The sequence below is a fragment of the Oncorhynchus keta genome, chromosome 22 (assembly GCF_023373465.1).
Source record: "Oncorhynchus keta strain PuntledgeMale-10-30-2019 chromosome 22, Oket_V2, whole genome shotgun sequence".
Lineage (NCBI taxonomy): Eukaryota > Metazoa > Chordata > Actinopteri > Salmoniformes > Salmonidae > Oncorhynchus > Oncorhynchus keta.
This window is the reverse complement of record NC_068442.1, coordinates 9,009,805-9,036,066: the sequence shown is the minus strand read 5'-3', so window position 1 is coordinate 9,036,066 and position 26,262 is coordinate 9,009,805.

Below are 26,262 nucleotides of genomic sequence, written 5' to 3'. Positions count from 1 at the left end.
GTGTATGGAGTGCATGTTGATTTATGGAGGAGAGTCGAGGAAGCAAAATGTTTAAATCATATATGCCATTTAACAGACACTTTCATCCAAAGCAACTTACAGAGGATACATTTTACATACGGGTGGTCCCGGGAATCGGACCCACTACGCTGGCGTTACAAGCGCCATGCTCTACCAACTGAGCTACAAAGGACCAAGCAAGGTTGATCTTTTAAAGGGCAGTCGCTAGGGGAGACACGGGTGGGAGGGGAGGGGAGAAGAGGACACTTAAGTTGCTTAATCAAGTGGCCGGCTAAAGAGGCCAGCAGGTCACAAAGGGGGCATAGTGGTCACTTGAGGGTGAAGTCCCAAACACCAAAGCAGTGCCAACCCAATTGAGCAGCAAGCACATGAAAAGGGGGTGGGGGGGGGGTGGACTATGCTAATTCAGCAGTGGGTATTCTTATGTCAAACGGGCCTGGCTTAAAGTCCTTACTCTCTCAGAGAGATCAAATGGAAACGGGCTTGTCAGCGCTGCCCACTTGTTTCACACCTTCTATTATCTTACCTCTCTGCATTGACTGGGACAGATAACTATCACGTCGCCAAAGACCCTCCACTGTCCTCACACACTTTTGTTCCGCATGGCTGGCCCGAGCTCGGTATTTAATCGGCGACTGGAGAGAGAGGGAGAAAGAAAGAGGGAGTGAAAGAACGGGGGGAGTGAGAGAGCGGCCATTCCAAAAGATGTTCCAGAGTAGGCACATCTCTTTTAATTATTGATGACCACCCACAAGAGCTATAAGTACCTTTTTGAAGACTTTAATGCTGCAATAAAAGAAGGCTTACCTATGTGGGGTGAAAACAATAGCAATGTGCGTCCCCAAAAACAGCTTACTTCATAGGGTGAGAACCGAGGAGATAAGGCTCAGGGATTCTCCCTTTCACAGTTGCGAAATAGACTTTAGTACACATTAGAACACAAACTAAACACTGTTGGAGGGGGAACAAGTGCTACAATATGTTATGCTTCCATTTCTTCTCATTTATTGTCTCTGACCTCAATATAAACACTGTTGGAGTGGGAACAAGTGCTACAATATGTTATGCTTCCATTTCTTCTCATTTATTGTCTCTGACCTCAATATAAACACTGTTGGAGTGGGAACAAGTGCTACAATATGTTATGCTTCCATTTCTTCTCATTTATTGTCTCTGACCTCAATATAAACACTGTTTTAAAATATTTGAATACTGCTTTTTCCATAATAAATCATTTGATTCTATTTTTGGATGAATTGCTGATATATATATATATATATATATATATATATATATATATATTACACAATCATATGTACTTCATGCTACCATTGTCAAAACATATTGAAGACAGCATGCATATTCAAATAGTTTGTGTTTCTTTCCCCAGGTTCCTTTCCTTTATCAATCACAGATGGTAATGAATTGAGTCACTTCCTAAGAGAGTTGGGATACACACCACTATTCCTTGTCACCCTGATGAAGGCTGTTGTAGCCGCACCGCGTCAATGTGTTTCCAAATATATATATTGCTACGCATAAGTCGTGAACAATAAAGACTGTTCATTTTTCCACTACACGAGAGGGCCTTGATTACTTCTGGAAGTTTGGTTGCACAAAAGATTTTCCAGCATTGTTTTACTATCCAGCATCAACTTGTTTTTGTTCTATTGTATTTCATCTCCTTATCAAAGAGCACCTCAAGGATTAACTTACAACCAATGAAATGCTTTTCCACTGTGTCTCCACAAACGAAACACTGTTGGAGTGGGAACAAGCGCTGAAATAGGTTGGTTGTGCTTCCATTTCTCCTCATTTATTGTCTCTGACATTCAATGTAAACATTGTTCTATAATTTTTATTTTATTTATTTTTATTTCACCTTTATTTAACCAGGTAGGCAAGTTGAGAACAGGTTCTCATTTGCATAATATTTGGATACAGATTTTTCCAGAATAAAGCATTCAATTATATTTTTTGACATTGATGAATTCCCGCTACATACCAATATCACACAATCATATCGCAAAATCATATGCACTTTACGCTACCATTGTAAACAATATATATATATATATTCAACATGGCATGCATATTCAAATAATTATGAATTATTACCAAATATCAACAGAGAGCAATGGGAATTATTCCATTTGTAATTTGAGATATTTCTGCATAAATTATCAATTTGTACGGGGTAAATTAAGACATTAGACAGTTGTTTTGTTTTTGGTGTCCAAGTTTCGCTGCACAAACAGATAGCCTTTCTCGCCGGACGTTGGCTTTGTGTTTCATTTAAAAGCAGGAGCATCTGTGTTAGAAACACCTGGCCAGTCAGCGGAGGTGTCTGTCCCACATCTAGCAGGTGTCGCAGAAACAAAAGAAAATTAGGGACGAATGAGTGGACAAGCCCAGAAGGGTAAACTTGACTTGAAGGGGGACTCGACAATTTTAGAAAATCCCCCAGTACACCCCTAAGCCACATCCCTCCCCTCATCTTCTTTTGTGCCCAGCAAGTTCAACACTTGAAGCAATGAAGCAAACTGTTGTGATTATGCACAAGTAATGAAGCAGAACGAGATAAACAACCATTCTTGCTGGAGAGGAAGAAAACTAATTGTGTTCAGGGATTTGGTTGCAGCAATGGGCTCTTAAAGGATGGTTGTGTTGCTGGCTTGTCACAACCGCACAGTATTTCAGTGTTTCCCCTCCCTCACACACACACACACACACGCCCTATTTACAGGAAGCAGATCTGGCTATCACCTTGCACCCTGCCCAGGGCACGCCTCAGTCCTCTTTATTTTATTAACTGCACCAGTGGGCAGCTACCAAAACACAGAGCAAACGGAGCGAACCATGCGGAGAGCCGAGAGAAAGGGGGGAGGGGGTGGGGGGGGGCAGGCCAACCTATGCAGGAGATGTGGGAACGGCCGGAGTCTCAGTCTCCTACTTCAACTTCTATCAGACAAAAAGAAGAACGTTTTAGAAAAGAAGCAAAAACAGCAGTTGGTGTGAGATGAATGCGGGGAGAGGGGCGAGCAGAGAGGGGAGGGGGGTATGAGAGATCCTGTTCGGACCGCACCACGTAACGTTACCCTGTGTCCTGGCAGCCCTGTGCATCGGCTGAGTCCACTCAGCCTGATATCATCTGACAGGGAGGCTGGCATGTTTCATACAGCCCTCTACAAATGCTGCTGACACACAAAGGAAACAGAGACGAGTTCACAAGACCATGGTCGACAATATTATCATGCTAAATCAAGAAGGTCTCTGAATCAGCACTGTTTGGAAATAAAACTTTCAAATGCAATGTGTAGTATGTATGTTTAGTATGAGTAGTAATTTCCTTATATAGAATGACCTAAAGGATAAATATGATACACAAATAATGTTATGATGGAGAGACTATGCAACAGTACTTACAATTGAAATGATGTTGTACAAAACGTATTGAATTCATATTTGTGAAGGCAAGGAGAACACGGAAATAAAATCCATATGTGACAACGGAACAAACAGAATGAAGTTTGTTCTACAGAATTTTAGACAATCACATTTGCCTTAGACAAAGCGTTTCAGTTAGTGTCCTCATGGATGACAAAATGATCCCAGCAGTAGTAAACAAACAGTGGGATACGGGCCAGCCTTCCCCAGCAGACTCTTCTCTCACACAACCTGCCTGCATGGGCCTTTCTGCTGGAAAGAGGACAATTGGGTGACATAAAAAAACATGACTCTTCTAAAAATACCCTGCCTTCATAAATTGACCTTTAAGTGGAGAGGGAGAGAAAGCTGTACCCGAGCGCGCGCACACACACACACACACACACACACACGCTCACACACACGCTCACACACTCAGAAACACACACACACACTCAGACACACACACACACTCTAAGAAACACACACATACACACACACACACACACACAATGAATCCTTCACTTCCTTGCTCACTTGTCCAACTTTACCATCAGATTATTTTGCCCAATATTGTATTTATTTTTACAATATTGATCTGTGGGACATCAATATCATAAAACTATTGATAGGCTGACATTACTGTGGAGTGGTGTTGGGGCTGGGGGAGGATGAGTGAGGTGCTGGGCTCGTGCGGCATCTAAATTCCCTGGAGCCGGTCTGCTGAGGCCAACGTCTGATTGAGTCGTGTCACACTAATCTGTCTTGACAACATGCGAGCAGTTGCCATGTTTCCCTCTTAGCCCTAATGCACTTTTTTTTGTGTGCGAGAGCGGCCCCCATTCACTTGAGAAAGGCTTGGTTAGTGGGGGACGGGGGGAAGGGGACGGGGGGAAGGGGACAGGGGGCAGGGGAACAGGGTGGAGGATTAGGGGGTCTACCGAAAAATGCAGACCCGGAACTGAAACAGCAATCAAAGCTTGTCTTTTGGAGGTTACTTCTATTCAATATTCCGATCACTGATGGTATTTAGAAAATAAATAAAACATGGGGGGGTAAGCATTGGAGAAAAATATAAAATTGTCGATAACAATACACATATACATATATATAAATAAAATGGGAATTGTATGTTGTGTGTACATTTCTGTTCTTGTATCATGTATCTGTATTAGAGTGCAGCACAGCACTTGTCTCCCTGGTGCTCTGAATGATTCAGTGGTGGATCACTCAGCCTGGCTACACATGCTGCTGTAATAGCTCTGCCCAGAGAAACACTGACAGGTAGCCACCCAATAAAGCATGACGTAGCTATAGATCAATTGTCCTACAGGGAACAGCCAGGACATTATTATTATTATTATACTATCAAGGCTTGAGGTGGGAGAATAATGGGGGGGTCCACATGGTCTGTTTCATTAGAACAAGGTACCTGCCTAATAATAGTGTCATCTGTGCTCTGGTGCTCTTTGGCAAATCGCTAGGTGCAATTAAAAGTCTGGAAATCACACAATTCACACTAAAGTAGCTCACGCTGGTGTCTGGGGCACTCAGGCGGGGGGGATGTGTGTGTGGCTAAGGGAAAGGACAGAGGAGAGTTTAGGTGAATTCCCTGTCATTCATTTGAAGTGGTTTTGGTGTGAGACATAAAGACCTAAAAGCCACCCATCCCATAGGTGGTGGTGGTGGTGAGGACGGCCTCTCCCAGTCACAAACTGCAGTGGGTCTTCCCTAGACCTGTCCTGCAGTGGAAATGACATGAAAGTGGCAACAGCCAAGTCAATTCTGGTCCAGATGGGAGAGGGCCCACCCTAGGCAGGTGGGCCAAGGGCCACAGGGCCACGGGGCCAGGTGCACGGATTAGACCACGGAGGGTGGTAGCGCTCCCCCTGCTGGCCCACCCTCTCACCTGCTTCTGCTCCTCCCCTCAAAAATCCACTTTGTAACACATGACCAGACGACCTGAATAATTCAACACCTCTTCAATATTTCACATGCCCCCCTTTCAATGTTTGTTGCCCTGCCCTAATGCAATTTTCATGCCAAAATGTTTTTTTTGTCCTACTTTAAAACGTGAACACCGCTACCGTCAAGATTTGGGTCAGTTGCAGTTTGGGGAAGCATGAAATGAAACGACCATTCCACCTGTGCATCTGGACCCTCATATTAAAGACCACTAACACACATACATATACCCCAGAGATCGAGCCTTCTCATTATGAATGATAGAAACATTGTAGGAACGTAGAACTAAAACGTGCCGTTGTGGTGATCAACATAACCGCGGAGACAAATGACTTAACATAACCACAGAGAACAAGCAAGTGTTAAAAGTAGACAATCAGACGAACAGCAGGAAAATCAAACTCCAGTAACTGTTTGAAACAATCACTGACACCAGAGGTCCAATTGACAGTTACCTAACAACAACATATACAATGTCACTTCTGTTTGGCTTCTTCACTCACTCTAAATTGGAGTGCCTTCTGTTGGAGTAAGTAAGCAGACTTTTGACGCTGGGATGTTGGCTAGTGCCCAGCCTCTCCCAGAGCAGGACGAGGGAGCTTCTTTCACCCACTGTTCCTGTGTGAAACCTGGCTGCTGCTCTGGCCCAGGCTCCCACCCCTTTAGTCAACCCTGCCCCACCCTTCCAGAAGGCCCCAGCCCAGGACGCCGTGGCTGGCCTGCCATTTGGTTGGCTGTTCCCCTGCTCTGCCCTGCTCTCTCAGGGCCGGGGGGGGGGGCAGCAGCAGTGAGTGTGCAGGGCTTCATGAGCGAGTTATTATTCAACTTTAAGGTACATTGTGGCACTAGTAATACTGTGAGAAGCTTTCAGCGTTCAATGCTGCTGCTGATCAAACATTCATGGGGGGAGCTGCGTTTGCACCGCAGAGCTTTTGAAGTTTTACTTTTCATTATCTGTGTTCATTGCAAGACCTCGTTAAGGGAAACGAATTGAACACACGCAACACACGTTTAAGTTACACAGTTTCGTTAATTAATGTTTGGGATTTAAATATAGGGTTGGACCACACTTAACTTATTTATTCAGCTCAGGCACAATATTTTCCCATTTTTAATATTGGCATAAGGAATAATCTCAATGGATTCATCAATGCCTTTTTTAATATATATATATATATATATATATATATAGGCGTATATATACTCCTATCTACCTCACCTCGTATAAATGTAAAGACTTTGCTAATTAGACAGATGGACAGATCTTTGGAAACGGTGCTGCTCAGACTAACTGGGCATCTGTTAGGAGTGGGTGGGCCCTCCTGGCCTGTCTGAGAGGGGTGAGTATAGGGGTTCTCTGCCTTCTGCCTATAGAACAGTTGTGCCCAACTTTGGACACAGGGCTGTCCACAGTCTGTCTACACCACCAGCCAAGACCTCCATATGCCTTCCCAGATGACTCTCTCTCCATCCACACTCTGACCCCAGCCCAGGCCCAGGGAAGACCCACACTCACCACACTTAAACAAACACAGGACATACTAAATGTACACTTTACTTATACACAAAGAAGTATGCACACGAGCAAGCGTACACGCTCAATGAAATGTCTGGGGACACTATAGCATGTAAACGGTAAACAGAATGGTAGAGAACTTGTGAGGGTAATGGGAAAGGTCTGTTCAGTAAACCAATATCATTACTAGGTTGTTTCCTACGTCAGGCTGTATTCTATTCAGCGGGAGAGTATTGTCAGCAGGCAACCATATACCGCGTCACAAATCTGCGACCTGACTCCTTTCCGCGAGTTTCTCCCCTCACGGTGGTGTCTGGTGGAGTCACCGAGGCATTAATATTGTAGAGGAGATTAATATTTCAACACATCAAATGGAAAATGGTAAGTAACGTATTGAACGGAGAGTAATTCGCCAAATAACGTTTCATACTAAGTGACTTTTCATGAAACACATAATAACCTATAGGTAATAAACACCGACATATGCTCACAGACAGGCACATGCACACACCAAAGTTTGTTTTCACTGCCAATCAAATCCATTTGAATGTATTGAGCCCCTCTTCCAGCGATCAGAAGGATCCAATCTTCCCATGGATAAACTGAAAAACACCAGTAAAGTCCATCCATTTCCTTCACAACTATAAGCTCAAGGTAACCAGAGAGAAGTGTTTAATCACATGACATTGTCCACCCACAGGGCCTTGCACTCGTCTTTTCATCCCTCTAGCCTCTCGTCCTCTCATCCCACCATCCTCTCCAATTAACTATTAACATGGAGGGCTTTCCCACCGGCCCGCGACGACAGCGGGGTTTTGGGGGAGGAGGGAGGATGGAGGGATTGGGGAGAGAGTGAGGGAAGGAAGGAGGGAGGGATTGGGCTTAAACAACAGCACAGCAGGAGTCTTGGGAAAAGAGGACCACAGACCACTGCCGGGCGCCACCACTCTCCAATTTCTTCGGCTTCTTCTTTCCCCGCCTCCACCGTCCCCCCCCCGCCCCCCCTTCCCCTTCCCCTTCCCCTCTCCCCTTCCTTATAAATAACTTATTGTATTACAACGTATTTAACTCTTTCTGAAATGCACTGGTATTTTGGAGCCAGGATGGAGAGAAAGCGTCTGAAGCTTGATAGCTACAGTAAGATGGGGAAGGATTCTGACGTAGTACTTTCCGTCACCTGATGTTCTCTATCCGTGGGCATTTGCCCTTTGCTTACAACATTCTCCAACATATAGCATTAGAGTAAACAAACAATAGTTTTCCCGTTCGGGACATGTATATGTTGCCGATGCCCAGGTACACCTGGTTCAAAAGAAATCCTCTGTGTCTTATTAACAACGCTACACTTGTTGTTATACAATGCCACTTATTTGATGTTTCCACTTCAGAATGACAGTCGGGCATGTTTTTTTATTTATTTTTTTATTTATTTTTTTGGCACACTTGAACTAAACCAAAATGTGGAACGATTGTTCAGTCAAGGAGCCAGTAGACAATGCCACGGTGACAGTGTTAAAAAACAGTCTAGACTCCCTTTCAAAATGTCGGATCACTTACAAAAGCAAGGCTCACATTTATTTGGCACGTCAAGTGTGTGCGGCGGCTGAGGGCTCTTGATGAGAGCGCTGAGGAAGATGACAAAAAAAATCTGCGGAGGGAGGGAGGAAAGCCAAAAGGGGACGGGCTGGCTGGCTGGCAGGCAGGCAGGCAGGCAGGCCCCTCTCCTCTGGATGTCCTGGGCCAAAAATATTCTGCTGGGTTCCACTATCGACTCAGGCCTGAGGGGAGATCAATACATCCACATATCGGACCCATATTCTCTGTATGGTACTACATGACCAAACCATTACAACTTGTCTAAAGCCCAGTAATAAGTCTGCTAGACCAAGCGTCACCTCAGACCATATGATCCAGAGGTGAAATAGTGTCACCTTTTAATGTACATGTCTGACAGGTCTGTGGCCTCTGTTCACAGCTTGAACAGATGGAGCTGAGAGTTTAGCACGTCCAACACATCTTATCATAATAACCTTATCCTGCTAATGTTCGTTATTTATTGGTTAAGTTGCTAAAGGCGCAAGGTCTCAGTGTGTGTGTGTACGTACGTGCGGGGGTAATGCGCCCGAAACGAGACGCCACCGTCTTTCTTGGCCTGGTGACAGTGTAAGGAACTGTTATGACATGTCTGTTTCTATGACAACCCCTGTGGAAAAGAGAGAGGGGGGCTGACAAGGACCAATTTACTCCTCATCCAGAGGGATCTACAGCACAGGACTCCCTGTAGAGGACACATCCCCACCATGTCTGAATCCAGAGCCACTGAAAAGGGTCAAAGTGCAAACACCACAAGCAGCCGAGAGTTGGCTGTTATTTCACCGTTACAGGCCATGGAAGAGGAACTGATGAATGCCACGGCAATGTCGTCAACCCTCACAGCTGACATTCAATAAAAAAAAATTGGAAAGTTGACTTCTCATGTCTTATACTTCATCACATTTGACGAGAAGACACCACGTCGAGTGAATCAAAACTTGGAACCGTCAGCATTCCATTATAACGATGAACGACGGAGAAAAGGGATCGACGCTGTTGTAGGCCTGGTCGGTGTCGCTCGTCGTCGCGGGGGGGAGTCTGAGCACATCTCTAACGTTCGAGAGGCCGCGATGCGGTGTTGTGACATAAGCACGGCGAGACCGCAAATCCCGCCGCAAATCTGACGCAAGTTGACTTGTCTGTCAGGGTCCAGACGTTGTCCTCAACCTGAAGTCCACTTTGCACATGTCAGGAATGGTCTTCACTCCCTTCCGTCTAGCTGCCATCGGCCCCATTACAGAGCAACACCAGAACATCACAACAGTCCAACGCTGCAGTATAAAGGCTTTCCACAAGTTACCAAAGGCACACCCTTTGATAAAATAAAGATTATACCTCACCATTTCTTTATATCCCCATACATTCACATACATAGTTCACAATAAAGGCCATGTACAGTATATGTCTCCTCCTTGGAAATACCAGTAGATAACAAAAACAAACCTAGTAAAACATTTAGGACGAGACAGAACCTAATAAGATTCTACAATAGGAACAGAGTCGGTGCGAGTGTGCAGGGAGTTGTCGGGGTGACAGTAGTCTGTGGGAAAAGGAAAGGGGGAAGCTAATGAGAGAGAACATATTGCAGGCGCTCCGTCGTGGCTCTTGTTGTTTACCTGTGCGGTGCCTGGAAACAGTTTGCTCACTGTTGTTGACGGCAGGCAGGCCCTGGAGGCCCAGGCGTGGCAGGCTCCCCTGGGGAAGGGGAAAACAACATTAGTACGTCGATAACAGTGGAGTCTGTTGGTGGTGGTGAAGAAGTGAGGACCCTCAGACCACCCTCGCACCTTCATTACCGTTAATGCAGTACTAGAACACTACTTGAGCAACATTATATTATATTGCAACAATATTACAACAATGGGCTTTACTTAGAAGGCCTCTTTCCAAAACATTATTCAAGCAGTTTGCTGAAATAACATATGAGGTATTTGAGGAGTAAGATGTTCTTACTTCTGCTAACTTCTGCTAAAGAGAGGAAAGATTTGGCCTCTGTCGCTTTGATTAAGAGGGCTGTTGCTGAGTTAGAAAACATATTTGTCATTTTTCATTACTTAACTAAATCACGCTTCAGCGCAGTGCGACTAAATAGACAAACATACTATATATTCCATACTGTGCATACAGTATGTTTGAGAAAGTAGCCACATGTTGGGATAATATTAACATTGCTACTGTGAAGGTGGACCCCTAAACTGCCAGTAGTGTTATCTTGACAGGGGTCATAGGTATTGATAACTCAATTCAACAAATCAATTTAATGGCCTGAAACGTCATCTGGGACACCCCGCTCTCTCTCTCTCTCTCTCTCTCTCTCTCTCTCTCTCTCTCTCTCTCTCTCTCTCTCTCTCTCTCTCTCTCTCTCTCTCTCTCTCTCTCTCTCTCTCTCTCTCTCTCTCTCTCTCTCTCTCTCTCTCTCTCTCTCTCTCTCTCTCTCTCTCTCTCTCTCTCTCTCTCTCTCTCTCTCTCTCTCTCGCTGCTCAGCACCACTGCTTAATAAGGGGGGGAATTCTGCTGAGACTGTGATGGCTTCATTACGCCGGCCTCAGTTACCTTCTGGAGAATGAATGTTTTAACGAAGTAAAGAGATGACACAGCCGCCACGATTCAGTGCTAAATCGCACATAATGAACATGCCACTAATGAGGGCCACTCAACACCTGAACAGGCCCCACCTTCCCTTTCCACTGACACACACACACACATACGCACGCACACACACACGCGCGCACACACACACTCATATACACACACGCACATACAAGCGCACGCAGACACACACACGCATATGCACACACGCACATACGCACGCGCACACACACACGCACATGCACGCGCACACAGACACACACAGACACGTACACGAAGACAAGTGGGCCGCACACACGCACGTGCACACGTGCACTCGCCTACAGATGCAGGTGCACGCACAGATGTTTTCTATTTTTTCAAAACCACAGAAGCTTCATGTATTATTTTGTCATTCAGTAACACGTGGTGTAAATGATAAATCGTCAATAAAGTCCGAAGCAGAGACCTTATCCCAACACCTTCCTCAGACGTCTGTAGTTTATCTGGAGCAGATTCTCAACTCTATTGACAGGTAGTATATCTGAATGTGAAATATATCCATCAATATATGGGCTCAGCTTATGCCGCAGGTAAAGATTGAATCTCAGCTAACCTTAGAAGCCACAGAAAGTTATCATTTCCCTCTGGGTTTTAGTTTTGACAAATGAGGAGAGCCTTTCTTTGATTTTAAACAGGTGTTTCCACCATAAGTTCAATTGCAGGCCATGTTTTCATTGTGGCGCCCAGCTAGTGTGCATAAAAGCCATCAATTACACTGAATTTTAACACCTGTGACACAAATACATTTGTGACACAAATACACCTGAAGAATCACACTCAGCCGTATCACTTCAAACATACACTCGAGGACCCCTTCAAGGAAAAGCATTTTTAACTTTTGACAAACAAACAATGGTGCCCACTGAGCCTGCTGTGCTAAACATCACTTTGTGGCCCTGAATTAAATGGGAGAAAAGTGCTCTGCCTTCTTTCTCCGGTCTCTGTGTTCTGAGGGAGAAAAGCACACATTTCACACAGTTGCCTTTGTGAGTAATATATTGTATCATGGCCTTCCCACTGAGCGTATTTCCTATAGATAATGACACGAGCTAGCTAGGCTATGTGAAAAACCATGAGCGCAAACGTGTGAGCTAATTAAGATTATAGACGGAGAGCCGTCAGGGTACAGTACTGCTCGGCACGGCTCTGCTGCCTCCATTGTCAGGAAAAAAGGGACCCATTTAAACAACAGGGTCCAAATTACCTGGAGAGCAATTTATACCAATTACACCATATCATTAAATAACCCAATTTAATAGTCAAGGAATCAACATGGGGTATTTGCCATGTGTTTGAGACAACAGCTAAAGGATTCCTTTCTAGTCAATGAGCTGTCATTTTGTCTGGCTGATAAGGGGCCTCTCTGTCAGGGCTCGCACTGTCAGATATGTGTGAGGCTCTGTGTAATTTAGCTGAACCGCTCCAGAAAGATGCACATACAAGAATACAGCTAGTGTAGCTATATTATATGAGTTATTATGAGTGAGGTATATAGTGCCTAAGGAATAAAGCAAATAGAGAAACGTGGGATAACGGATACATCCTTGTTTTGTATACCTTGTGGTCCACCTCCCCTTATACATACATACTACTTCATAACCGTCCTCTAAAGGTGAGTGGTAGTCTGTGTCGCGTAAACACACTTTCCCGCAACATAATTAGATAACGCAATACCATTTACGTACAGTATACATATTATACTACGTGCCCAAACAAAACCTGAAGTACATAATGCGTTGTGAATTAGTCTTCAATATATTGTCACACAAACGTTAGATTGCGAAATTTAGCAACGTGTCCATGAGAGTATGAGCATTTCAGTATGGCTGAAAAAAAAAATAAGTAAAATCATTCTATCTGAGATTTCAAATGAAACGGGTCTATTGTGGATGCTATAATCCACTCTTAATCTGGATAAGGGAACCCAATGTGTTTTAGTCGCCGCTCATCTTTTCCCTTTGTGTTGGGCCGTCCTCCTTAACGTTTTAGCAGGGCCTTGACTGGCTGAACTTTGATCTGATGTCTTCATTGAGGGGAGCTCCGGGTTGCCCATTTCAGATGCAAATCCTCTGCAGGGCCTATTGGCACTTTGTAAAGAAGGAAAAGCAGGAAGAAATAGGGAGAGGAGGGCTCTGAGGGAATCCTGAGGGGTGTGCAGCACCCCCCCCTCCCTCTAATCCACATAGCAATATGGATTAAGGTAGGGGATAACCTTTCTTAAAGCAGAAGAAAGAGTATAGCTGGGACAAGTTGGGGTGGGCGGCTGGGATTCCCTCATAATACAACAGTCTGCGGTAAAAGCATGCTCTGTGTCAGGGGACTGTGAATGGGCCTCAATACAGCCGATTCCCAGGCCTGGTGGGGAAGCTTGCAAAAGCCTACCTAGAGCCAACTAAGCGTGAGTAATCTGCCCGCGCTCAATGGCTGGGGTGAAGCCCATTCAGCTCTCAGGAGTTTTAAGAGTTGATAAATTTATTATCAGTGGCGATTAGGCTGCGCGCCTGTCACCTTCTTAGAGGGACGGTCGAGGGGAGAAGAAAGGGGGAAGGAAAGTGTCAGCAGTAGAGACGGCTCTCTCAGAGAGACTAGACTCCGATAGCCCAGGCCTCTAATTGCGATACTAATGTGCTAGAAACCTACGGTTTGAAATGAACCAAGGCAGAAAATTGATTTCATGCTGTGACAGTTTAAATATTGCCTCAAGTAGACAAATGACTTATTGAAAGGACAACGGCACCTTTTAATTTTGATTTAGAAAGCCTTAACCGCCTGGTTACGTAGGTGGGTCATTCGTTTATGGAACCGGTCCTGCAATAACGGTACTTCATCATTCTGCTGATGTTGTCAGGCCCCTATGTCATCGAACAGACTCAGTTATTGACTTTTGACACGAGAGCCACATCCATTGTTCTTTGAACAAGCCGTAATGGCGACTAAGTGAACAGATTGTGCAGTGGAATAAATGCGACCAGTTAAATAAGCTTTGTGTCTGACCATCACACACACTAGAACAACCACAAAGGGTGCAGTGGTTTGGGACAAATCACAAGTGCTCGCCACACACTCTCCAACACATGGATAAACCATTTTATTGGCTCCATTCAGAAGTTTTTTTTTTTTTTATTACATTCAGAAAACCGTACGGATGCCGAGAAACGGAAAAAGGCGTGTCATGTAACAAGGCGTTATGGTGCTCACTCATATGCCTGTCCAATTGTGGTCAGCGAAGTGAGATTAAGTAGCAAAACAGAGCCAGGACCTTCAAGCATCTGTAATTGTTTTTATAAAGTGGCCCATTAATAGGGCCTGCCCATGCTGTCAGTCCTCAGTGCGGTGGACCTTTCCCCCTCTGTGCTCCTCACTACAAGCCCCTATACCCCCCACCCATTACACACAATTATACCACACTACACCTTCACCAACTGCAAACATTTCACACAAAAATATGACTCCTAGAGGATTTGAGCACAAGAAAGGGATTGCTCAGGGCTCCAGTGTTCTCAATTGCCTGCACCGCTTTGTGTCTGGTGTCGTTATGTGTAATTCAGCACGTGGATGAATGTGTGTACAGAGCTTTCAATCATCTTTATGAGGGGCTCTGTGTTTGACTGGGAGCGGCTGCTGAGGCAACACTCCATTTATCTTAATGGGAAATAAACACGCTAACAACTTTAGCCGCGTCCTCATTCAGGCATCATTTCAAATCAATCATCTGGTATCAGCCCGGCTGATCTACGATGGCAAGCGTTCAACTGCTGCCACAGTAAAACAAACAGAATTCTGAGGGAACCACTGCAGTTAAAAGGACACCATAGCACAGAGAACTGCTGATTTGCTGCTTTGCATGAGTTCAGGAAATAGCCAGGAAAGTGTACTTTTTTGGGCTCTTGATTAACACACACAATATATAAATAACACAAGAGTGTGAGAAAAATGTGAGACATTTTGACACACTGTAAACATGAATTAGGGGGAACAAATAGGACACCTGGGCAGAACATAGGCCTAATGTGTGGCCTAAAGTCATCAACGTCCTCACAGATGTAGAGAAAAAGATGAGGAACCGGCAAGAGAGAGAGAGAGAGAGAGAGAGAGAGAGAGAGAGAGAGAGAGAGAGAGAGAGAGAGAGAGAGAGAGAGAGAGAGAGAGAGAGAGAGAGAGAGAGAGAGAAAGAGAAAGAAAGAAAGATGTGAGATGCTTCAATGTCCCTTGGAGCGTCACCTTTCCAATGCAATAACAATAACAAAAACAAGCTATTGTCTCGCAAATAACACCTTAAATTAGTGCAGCCACATTTCCTGACACCAGCTCCCCCTCATTAGTCCAGCTAGGAGCCAGGACCAATCAGCAGCCAAGGCCACCAGTGCCCTGTCGCCTGTCATTAAGGTAATTCCTGTTTAAATGCTCATCTAACTCCCAGGGCTGGTCATTGTTTCAGTTTGCGGCCTCTGAGTGTGTGTGTGTGTGTCTGTGTGTGTTTGTGTGTGTGTGTTTACGCATGTGTGTGGGTGTGTGTGTAGGGGGGCTTACCTGTTGCTTCCCACCCCCCTGCCCTCACCCCCAATGCTGTCCTGCAGCCCTGAGATAAAGGTTCCCCTAGGAGATCACACTCTTCACAGTGGTCAGGTTTAATATGACAAAAAAGAGGGGGGGTCCCAGGTGAGACCAACAAGCTCTCACAGTCTCACTGCAGAATTAGACGTTTATCTGAATGTTTTTGGAGTTGCTCCAAACGTCCAATTAAAAATAAATAATGGGATTACGCCCATCCACCATCCCGTCGCAATGCCCGAGTAAAACCCAAGCCTACTTTATGGTAATAGTATTGCCATGTCTGAATCCTGGCTAAGGAAGGCCACAAAAAATTCTGAGATTTCCATACCCGACTTTAACATTTTCCGTCAAGATAGAACTGCCAAAGGGGGAGGAGTTGCAGTCTACTGCAGAGATAGCCTGCAAAGTAATGTCATACTTTCCAGGTCCATACCCAAACAGTTCGAACTACTAATTTTAAGTGTGACCTAAACTGGGATATGCTTAACACCCTGGCAGTCCTACAATCTAAAAAATCTAAGCTAGATGCCCTCAATCTCACACCAATCATCAAGGAACCCACCAGGTACAACCCTAAATCTGTAAACAAGGGCACCCTCATAGACGTTATCCTGACCAACTGGCCCTCCAAATACACCTCCGCTGTCTTCAACCAGGATCTCAGCAATCACTGCCTCATTGCCTGTATCCGCTACGGGTCCGCAGTCAAACGACCACCCCTCATCACTGTCAAACGCTCCATAAAACACTTCTGCGAGCAGGCCTTTCTAATCGACCTGGCCCGGGTATCCTGGAAGGATATTGACCTCATCCCGTCAGTTGAGGATTCCTGGTCATTCTTTAAAAGTAACTTCCTCACCATCTTAGATAAGCATGCTCCGCTCACAAAATGCAGAACGAAGAACAGATATAGCCCTTGGTTCACTCCAGACCTGACTGCCCTCGACCAGCACAAAAACATCCTGTGGCGGACTGCAATAGCATCAAATAGTCCCCACGATATGCAAATGTTCAGGGAAGTCAGGAACCAATACATGCAGTCAGTCAGGAAAGCAAAGGCCAGCTTCTTCAAGCAGACATTTGCATCCTGTAGCTCAAACTCCATAATGTTCTGGGACACTGTAAAGTCCATGGAGAACAAGAGCACCTCCTCCCAGCTGCCCACTGCACTGAGGCTAGGTAACACGGTCACCACCGATAAATCCATGATTATCGAAAACTTGAACAAGCATTTCTCAACGGCTGGCCATGCCTTCCTCCTGGCTACGCCAACCTCGGCCAACAGCTCCACCCCCCCCACCCCCGCCCCCCTGCCCCGCCCCCGCAGCTACTCGCCCAAGCCTCCCCAGCTTCTCCTTTACCCAAATCCAGATAGCAGATGTTCTGAAAGAGCTGCAAAACCTGGACCCGTACAAATCAGCTGGGCTTGACAATCTGGACCCTCTATTTCTGAAACTATCCACCGCCATTGTCGCAACCCCTATTACCAGCCTGTTCAACCTCTCTTTCATATCGTCTGAGATCCCCAAGGATTGGAAAGCTGTCGCAGACATCCCTCTCTTCAAAGGGGGAGACACCCTGGACCCAAACTGTTACAGACCTATATCCATCCTGCCCTGCCTATCTAAGGTCTTCGAAAGCCAAGTCAACAAACAGATCACTGACCATCTCGAATCCCACCGTACCTTCTCCGCTGTGCCATCTGGTTTCCGAGCCGGTCACGGGTGCACCTCAGCCACGCTCAAGGTACTAAACGATATCATAACCGCCATCGATAAAAGACAGTACTGTGCAGCCGTCTTCATCGACCTAGCCAAGGCTTCCGACTCTGTCAATCACCATATTCTTATCGGCAGACTCAGTAGCCTCGGTTTTGCTAATGACTGCCTTGCCTGGTTCACCAACTACTTTGCAGACAGAGTTCAGTGTGTCAAATCAAAGGGCATGTTGTCCGGTCCTCTGGCAGTCTCTATGGGGGTGCCACAGGGTTCAATTCTCGGGTCGACTCTTTTCTCTGTATATATCAATGATGTTGCTCTTGCTGCGGGCGATTCCCTGATCCACCTCTACGCAGACGACACCATTCTGTATACTTCTGGCCCTTCCTTGGACACTGTGCTATCTAACCTCCAAGTGAGCTTCAATGCCATACAACACTCCTTCTGTGGCCTCCAACTGCTCTTAAACGCCAGTAAAACCAAATGAATGCCTTTCAACCGTTCGCTGCCTGCACCCGCACGCCTGATTAGCATCACCACCCTGGATGGTTCCGACCTAGAATATGTGGACATCTATAAGTACCTAGGTGTCTGGCTAGACTGTAAACTCTCCTTCCAGACTCATATCAAACATCTCCAATCTAAAATCAAATATAGAGTCTGCTTTCTATTCCGCAACAAAGCCTCCTTCACTCACGCCGTCAAACTTACCCTAGTAAAACTGACTATCCTACCGATCCTCGACTTCGGCGATGTCATCTACAAAATAGCTTCCAATACTCTCCTCAGCAAACTGGATGCAGTTTATCACAGTGCCATCTGTTTTGTTACTAAAGCACCTTATACCACCCACCACTGCGACCTGTATGCTCTAGTCGGCTGGTCCTCGCTACATATTCGTCGCCAGACCCACTGGCTCCAGGTCATCTACAAGTCCATGCTAGGTAAAGCTCCGCCTTATCTCAGTTCACTGGTCACGATGGCAACACCCACCCGTAGCACGCGCTCCAGCAGGTGTATCTCACTTATCATCCCTAAAGCCAACACCTAATTTGGCCGCCTTTCCTTCCAGTTCTCTGCTGCCTGTGACTGGAACAAATTGCAAAAATCGTTGAAGTTGGAGACTTTCATCTCCCTCACCAACTTCAAACATCTGCTATCTGAGCAGCTAACCGATTGCTGCAGCTGTACATAGTCCATTGGTAAATAGCCCACCCAATTTACCTACCTCATCCCCATACTGTTTATATTTATTTACTTTTCTGCTCTTTTGCACACCAGTATCTCTACCTGCACATGACCATCTTATCATTTATCACTACAGTGTTAATCTGCAAAATTGTAATTATCCGCCTACCTCCTCATGCATTTTGCACACAATGTATATAGACTATTTTTTTCTTTCCACTGTGTTATTGACTTGTTTATTGTTTACTCCATGTGTAACTCTGTGTTGTTGTCTGTTCACACTGCTATTCTTTATCTTGGCCAGGTCGCAGTTGTAAATGAGAACTTGTTCTCAACTAGCCTAATGTGGACATGGCTATACGTCCAGTTTCGAAGTCACTCTTGAGCGATCTGACAGAGTGAGACATCTCATTGGACTGAGCAACCTACATACTGACAAGTACCTTTCTCCCTTATTACACACAAAAAGGCAACACCAAAATGCTGCACGCACGCGCACACACACACAAGGACGCATGCACTCACACAACTGCACGCCCTTCAGAGTCTATCATATGAAACAAAATATAACATACTTCTTTAAAAATGCATATCAAGGAAAGAAACATACACATCTATACCACATCACCTCTCCCAGACAAACAGTGCCAGACTTGCCCTGCCCCATCTTTAACATACGTAGGAACCAGGAGGTTAAGCGTTTGACCCCACACCCACTATCAATCAAACCATCCACAATGACCCTCCATCTGTCTGCTGATGTGCACCAGCTTCCACCACCCTGTTCCTGCGTCCTGGCGAACACAGACACAATGTGACCCCCTCACTCCACTCCATACTCTGGGGTGTCATTAAAAGGAAGCCATAACACAGAGCACTATTAACGAGCTTTAGAACCCTCAGATCAGCCTGACTGATCCAGAGTGTTTACGTGAAGACCGTTTACGGGTCTAACAAGGTTATTCCTCTGGATAAGTGGTGGAGTATGACTATAGCTAGTTAAAGTTGGAATTAGACGAATAGCTATAACAAGCAGGTATGTTTCAATGCTTCGCCACTGTCACAAGTGCAGTACCAATTAGGTATCTGAGAACAGATCGGTCAACATGTCTGGAGCAAGGGGTTGGATAACTAACATCAATGTTGTGATCCATGCTAATATTTACCCTATTCCATAATCTAAGACAAATGGTGGTAGTAACACACTGATAAAAGAGAGATTTTTTTTCTCAATAATGTCCTGTAGACTCTAACGTCCAAATGCCAAATATGATGACCAAATATTTGCAATATGCCATACAGTCTTAAAACAGAATATCTAAGTATTCTATACATTCTTTGGAGCCTTGACGAACAAACTAATTGTTACAAGATCTGTCAGTCATATACAGTACCAGTCAAAAGTTTGGACACACCTAATCATGGTTGAGAGAAGGCCAAGAGTGTGCAAAACTGTCATCAAGGCAAAGGGTGGCTACTTTGAAGAATCTCAAATATATAGAATATTTAGATTTTTTTCTGGTTACAACATGATTCTATATATGTCATTTTATAGTTTTGATGTCTTCATTATTATTCTACAATGTAGAAAATAGTACAAATAAAGAAATACCTGTGTATGAGTAGGTGTCCAAACTTTTGACTGGTAGTGCAGGTGAAGATAAACTCTACCCTGCGTATTTTTTTGGACAGTGAAGCTAAAACTATTTTTTAGGCTCATACATATGCCGATTTTTGAGAGAATTTTCATACATATCTGTTTTACCGTTTGGAAATGAATGCTCTTTATGTATTTAAATCCCACCATTTCAAGGTACTTGGAGGGAGCAAAGAAAGTTACAAATGGATAAAGATCATGCCGCGAAAACATGCTAACCTCTCACCATTACCATCAAGGTTAGCATTTTTTGGGGGGTATGATATTTATGCCTCTGTAACTTTCTTACTCATCATTATTCACAATTCATTCATGCTTATCCGTAATCATGGTAGCATCCACATTAACGTAGAAGTGTTCAGAAACATATTTTTATTCTTATTTACAATAAAAGTGACTCCAAAATGACACAATCCATTATTTAACATTCATGTTTATTGGGCACAACATAATCTGAAACACAACCAAAACAAACTGTAAATGCATCCAACAAGTTTGTGGAGTCACAAGCTTGATGTAGCCATTGTATGCTAAGAATATGGGACCCAATACTAAACTTTGGACTAAATGAAATACACTATAAGTCAATTTGTGCAAATACTTATGACAAATGGCCCGGACTAGATACATAAAGTACATTCACTTCTAAATGGTAAAACAGGTGTGTATGAAAAGACAATACAAATGGCGAAATTCTGTACTGTCCCCTCATATAAAACATTTGATCTCAAATCCAACATGCTGGAGTAGCAAGCCAAATGAAACGTTATTTTCACTGTCCAAATAAGTACAGAGGGGAGCCACCAACAGGAATGCTCTCTTCCATCACTTTGAACATATTTGTCTTTCTCCCAAAACAGTGTAATTTCTGAAGATTGAAATCCCACCATCTGCGTTCCGTCATCTCATCTCCGACAACAATAGAGACCCCGAAGGCTTTTAGCCATGATGGATAAATTGGTGGGTAGTAAAATATGATATCTAAGGTAGGTGATGGTGATGGGGCTCGTCTCCATCAGTCTCATAGCAGAGGGGTAATTACAGTCTGTTAGATTTTCTCTCTCACCACATGGGAGAAGCAACGCTGTTTGCCATAGGGCACATACAGGGCTCCTCCAACAGGGGAAAACAAGGGGAGAGGGACAGTAATGGTCCAAAAATTAACATCTGTTACCGGCTCGCATTGTCACAGACATGACGGGCGATCACCGACGACCTTTACTGATTACTGACCAAAAAAAAAAGATAAAAGGTCATTATTAAGAGCCCTGATTGAACCATAGATTGCAATGCACGTTCAAAAGACACACAACTGCCTTAAATATTGCAGTTCATCTCTGCTGTTCATTTTCATGCATTTTGGGAATTAGGGAAATACCTCGGGAGCCTATCATTTGATTGTCAATCACTGACCCAGCCTTGTCTCCCTCCAGGGGTCAACACCACATCATACAACGATGGAACATCTTATAGACAGTTATGAACTGGGTGGTTCGAGCACTGAAGGCTGATTTGTTGACAGCTATGTTATATCAGACTCTATACCAGGGGTATGACAAAACATGAACTTTTACTGCTTTAATTACGTTGGTAACCAGTTTATAATAGCAATAAGGCACCTCAGGGGTTTGTGGTATATGGTCAATATACCACGGTGTCACGCCCTGACCTTAGAGAGAGGTTTTATTTCTCTATTTGGTTAGGCCAGGGTGTGATGTGGGGTGGGCATTCTATGTTTTGTTTTCTATGTTTCTTTATTTCTATGTTTTGGCCGGGTATGGTTCTTAATCAGGGACAGCTGTCTATCATTGTCTCTGATTGGGAATCATACTTAGGTAGCCATTTTCCCCTCCTTCAGTGTGGGTAGTTCACTTTGTTTGTGGCACTTTGCCCTGTTAAGCGACATTCTAATAAAAAGGAATATGTACGCTCACCACGCTGCACCTTGGTCCACTGTTTACGACACAAGTGACAGAATTACCCACCACCAAGGGACCAAGCAGCGTGGCCAGGAGGAGCAGGGATCCTGGTGTTTACGACACAAGTGACAGAATTACCCACCACCAAGGGACCAAGCAGCGTGGCCAGGAGGAGCAGGGATCCTGGGCCCGGGAGAAGAGAGAATGGAGAACATCTTGGACATGGGAGGAGGTTATGGCAGGGGACAAGACCCTGCCATGGAAACAGGCTGAAGTAGCGAGGGAGGAATGACTTTGCTACCAGGAGTCACGGCAACGGAGCAGGCACGAGAGGAACATGGGGAGTTTGGCTGAGTGAGGTTGGAGACCTGAGCCAACTCCCCGTGCTTACCGTGGCGAGGGTCGTACTGGTCAGGCACCGTGTTATGCGGTGGAGCGCACAGTGTCTCCAGTGAGCGTTCACAGCCGGTGCGCTACCTTCCAGCTCCCCGAATCGGCCGGGCTAGAGTGGGCATCCAGCCAGGTTGGAGGGTGCCGGCTCACATCTCTACGGCTCAGGATATCCTGCACCGGCTCTGCGCACTGTGTCTCTGGTGCGTCTGCACAGCCCGGTGCGTCCATGTGCCTGCGCCCCGCACTTGCCGGGCCAAAGTAACCATCCAGCCAGGACGGGTTGTGCAGGCTCTACGCTCGAGACCTCCAGTGCACCTCCACGGCCCAGTGTATCCTGTGCATGCTCCCAGAACCAGGCCTCCTGTATGTCTTCCCAGCCTGGTGAGTCCTGTGCATGCTCCCAGAGCCAGGCCTCCTGTGTGTCTCTCCAGCCCAGTGATGATCCATGGCAAGAAGCCTCCAGTGATGATCCATGGCAGGGGCGCCCAGTCCGGGGCCCGCAGCGAGGGTGCCCAGTCTGAGGCCCGCAGCGAGGGTGCCTAGTCCGGGGTCGGCGGCGAGGGACCCCACACCAGAGGCGCCACCAAAGTGGGGTGAGCCAGAGGTGGGGAGGGGTCTACGTCCCGCACCAGAGCCGCCATCGCGGCTCCCCTACTGGTTCAGGTTTTGCGGCCAGAGTCCGCACCTTTGGGGGGGGTACTGTCACGTTTTATTTCTCTATTTGGTTAGGTCAGGGTGTGATGTGGGGTGTGCATTCTATGTTTTGTTTTCTATGTTTCTTTATTTCTATGTTTTGGCCGGGTTTGGTTCTCAATCAGGGACAGCTGGCTATCATTGTCTCTGATTGGGAATCATACTTAGGAAGCCCTTTTTCCCTCCTTCAGTGTGGGTAGTTAACTTTGTTAGAGGCATCATAGCCCTGTTAAGCTTCACGGTCTTTATATTGTTTATTGTTTTTGTTGGCGACATTCTAATAAAAAGGAATATGTACACTAACCACGCTGCACCTTGGTCCACTTCTTACGACGCCCGTGACACACGGCTAAGGGCTGTATCCAGGTACTCCGTGTTGCGTCGTGCGTAAGAACAGCCCTTAGTCGTGGTATATTGGCCATAATAACACACCCCCTCGGGCATTATTGCTTAATTACACACTGAGATGACACTGTTTTCTAATGACTAATATGCACATTTAGTTTGATATACAGTATGGATGGTAAATGATAAAGCACTTACCACTGTGCCCATGTTTCTTTAATTGGTCTAAAAGTAGACAAAACGGTTAAATCGGTTTGTTTGGCACATGGTTTCTTAACAATGGTTCAGTTTGACCTTCACAACAAGTTTTGATGTCTACACTCTTAGAAAAAAAAGTGCTCTCTAGAACCGAAAAGGGTTATTCTGCTGTCCCTATAGAACCCTTTTCAGTTCCATGTAGAGCCCATGTAGAAAGAATGTACAACAAGGGCACATTTGAAAAGGCGTTCCGAAACAATCAATTTGGGGCCACAAAAAAGCATCTCGTGCCCGAGGGCTTTGAGTTTGAGACCCCTGTCCTACAGTTTGTGTTGATGGCATGAATGTTTATGTGTGAGGGACTTGCTGCTTGTAACCGCGAGCCCAGAGAGATAAAGGTGAGGACGAACGTGAACGTGGTTCAGCACCATACTGCATGAGTCCCAGAGGTGCATCAGAGGTGAGAGAATGATGTCTCAAACAGGGCTGTCACGACAATCTTGTGACAGAACAGGGGTGTCAGTTAGGTCATCTGGCCTTCATTTCCTGGGGAACTAAACACGGTGACATAGCATCTCATCACATCCTTTTCAGTGGAAGTGGGGTCACACACATATCAAATGGGCATGCCACTGACTATCAATCAGTGACAGTACATACAATGATATTCCACGCTGGATTGAGAGGTTTGAGTGATGGGTGGGACAGTCAAGCCCTCTCAGAATGTCTGTGTCACCCACACAACCGAGGAGAGCTATAGGCAGAAAGACAAGAGATTCCCCTGCTCTTCAATTTGTCTTCGGAGGGATTGTCTTTTATTGATGGGTTTCTAGGTCAGCGACCCTTTGTGCTGTTCAAAGGATCTAAAAGGCCTCCAGATGGGCCTTCTCAAGATGGAGCCTATTGTGGTGAGCTTTCTATGGCGTCTAACAAATGAAATCTGCAGGAGCCATTAGTCGGCCCAGGATTGTTTTAGGGGTGGCCACTCCTCTCATGGTGGTAGGGGGGTAAAAATGACATTTTCCACCACAGATCAGTCATCTCAACCGTTGTGGCCTGGCTCCTTTCTCAAGAAAAAGGCTTTGCTCATTTTGCTCTCAGATGCTTTGCATTGGTGAATAAACTCTTGGTTGGGCTTTACAAAAGAGTCCCAGAGGCCAGAGACTTTAGTGATATTGTAAGACCTGTTGAGGTCAGCGTCTTCAGTCTCGACACCCACAGGTTCGGATTCCACAGCATCAATGGGAAATGGTTGGCCCACATTCTCTTCAAACCACCTGCCAGTTCTGTACCCTGGCAACCAATGACAGATATCTCCTCATCATACATTACGCTTTCGAATGACAAAACAACTTTCTAAGTTACTGCAATGTTAAAACAACAATTTATTTGACTAAGTTCCTGTCCACATTTACAATGTTAAGTATCAATCAAACAATAGCGAAGAACAACATGTCCTTTCTTAAACCTCTCAGATCCAGAGGGGGGGAAAGGGTTAGCGCGAAGTGTGAACACTTCAGGTGAACTGTGCAGTGTGAACTTCACTGAGGGGACTTGAGGCAGGTGTCTGCTTCCCTCCCCTGACATCCTTCCATACACTAAGTAGTGTGAACACCACTGGAAGCCTCACCTTAAACCCACATCATGATTAGACCAACCTGCCTACAGTCTGGGTACATCTCATCTCAGCCTCGACACACACAGAGCTGTGGCCAAAGGGGAGTAACGCCTTGTACTACCCCCAGGAGGAGATAACACAGGAATTCACAAATCACATGAGATAGGCAAATTAGCCACAATCTGCTTAGTTAATCAGGGAGTCCATTAAGTCGTCGTTCAAAGTCAATAGTTTTCGAAACTATTTGGCCTAAGATAATATGTCTCACACAAATGAGTTGTGGTGTTAGTTAACAGTTCTGAATGTGTCCAACATAATGTCAGTCCTCACAGCAGCCACATAGGGTTTGTACAAGATTGTCAAAACGAATAAACAACAAATGGTCTCAACGCCACGTCAATACTCAACGTAATTTACGCCAGACGTTCCTCCTGTAGCTAACCAAGTTCTTCCTGTCTCTTCCTGTCTCCAGACTCCCATCTGTGATCCCTCTGCTCTGCTTCATTATCACGTTTAACAATGCGAAACGGGTCCGGGGCTTCCTGTAATCCGCTTTGCCTCCTCCTCAGCTGCTTAGCCCGGACCCTCTCCTCTCATGTTTGACTAATTTAGAACTGTAATGGGAGCATGTCTCCCTAGCTTTTAGCAGGCAGCCTGCCTGCATCACTCTCGCTGGCCCTGGCCCTCTCTAGCATGTCAGTCAGCTCCTTCCATCTGGCTTGTGTGGGTATAACAGCCTGATTACCACTGATCACTATCTATCACCGCCTCAGGGCATCAGGGGAACACGGTCGATCCTGCAGCAGGGTCGAAGACAGGCCATCTCT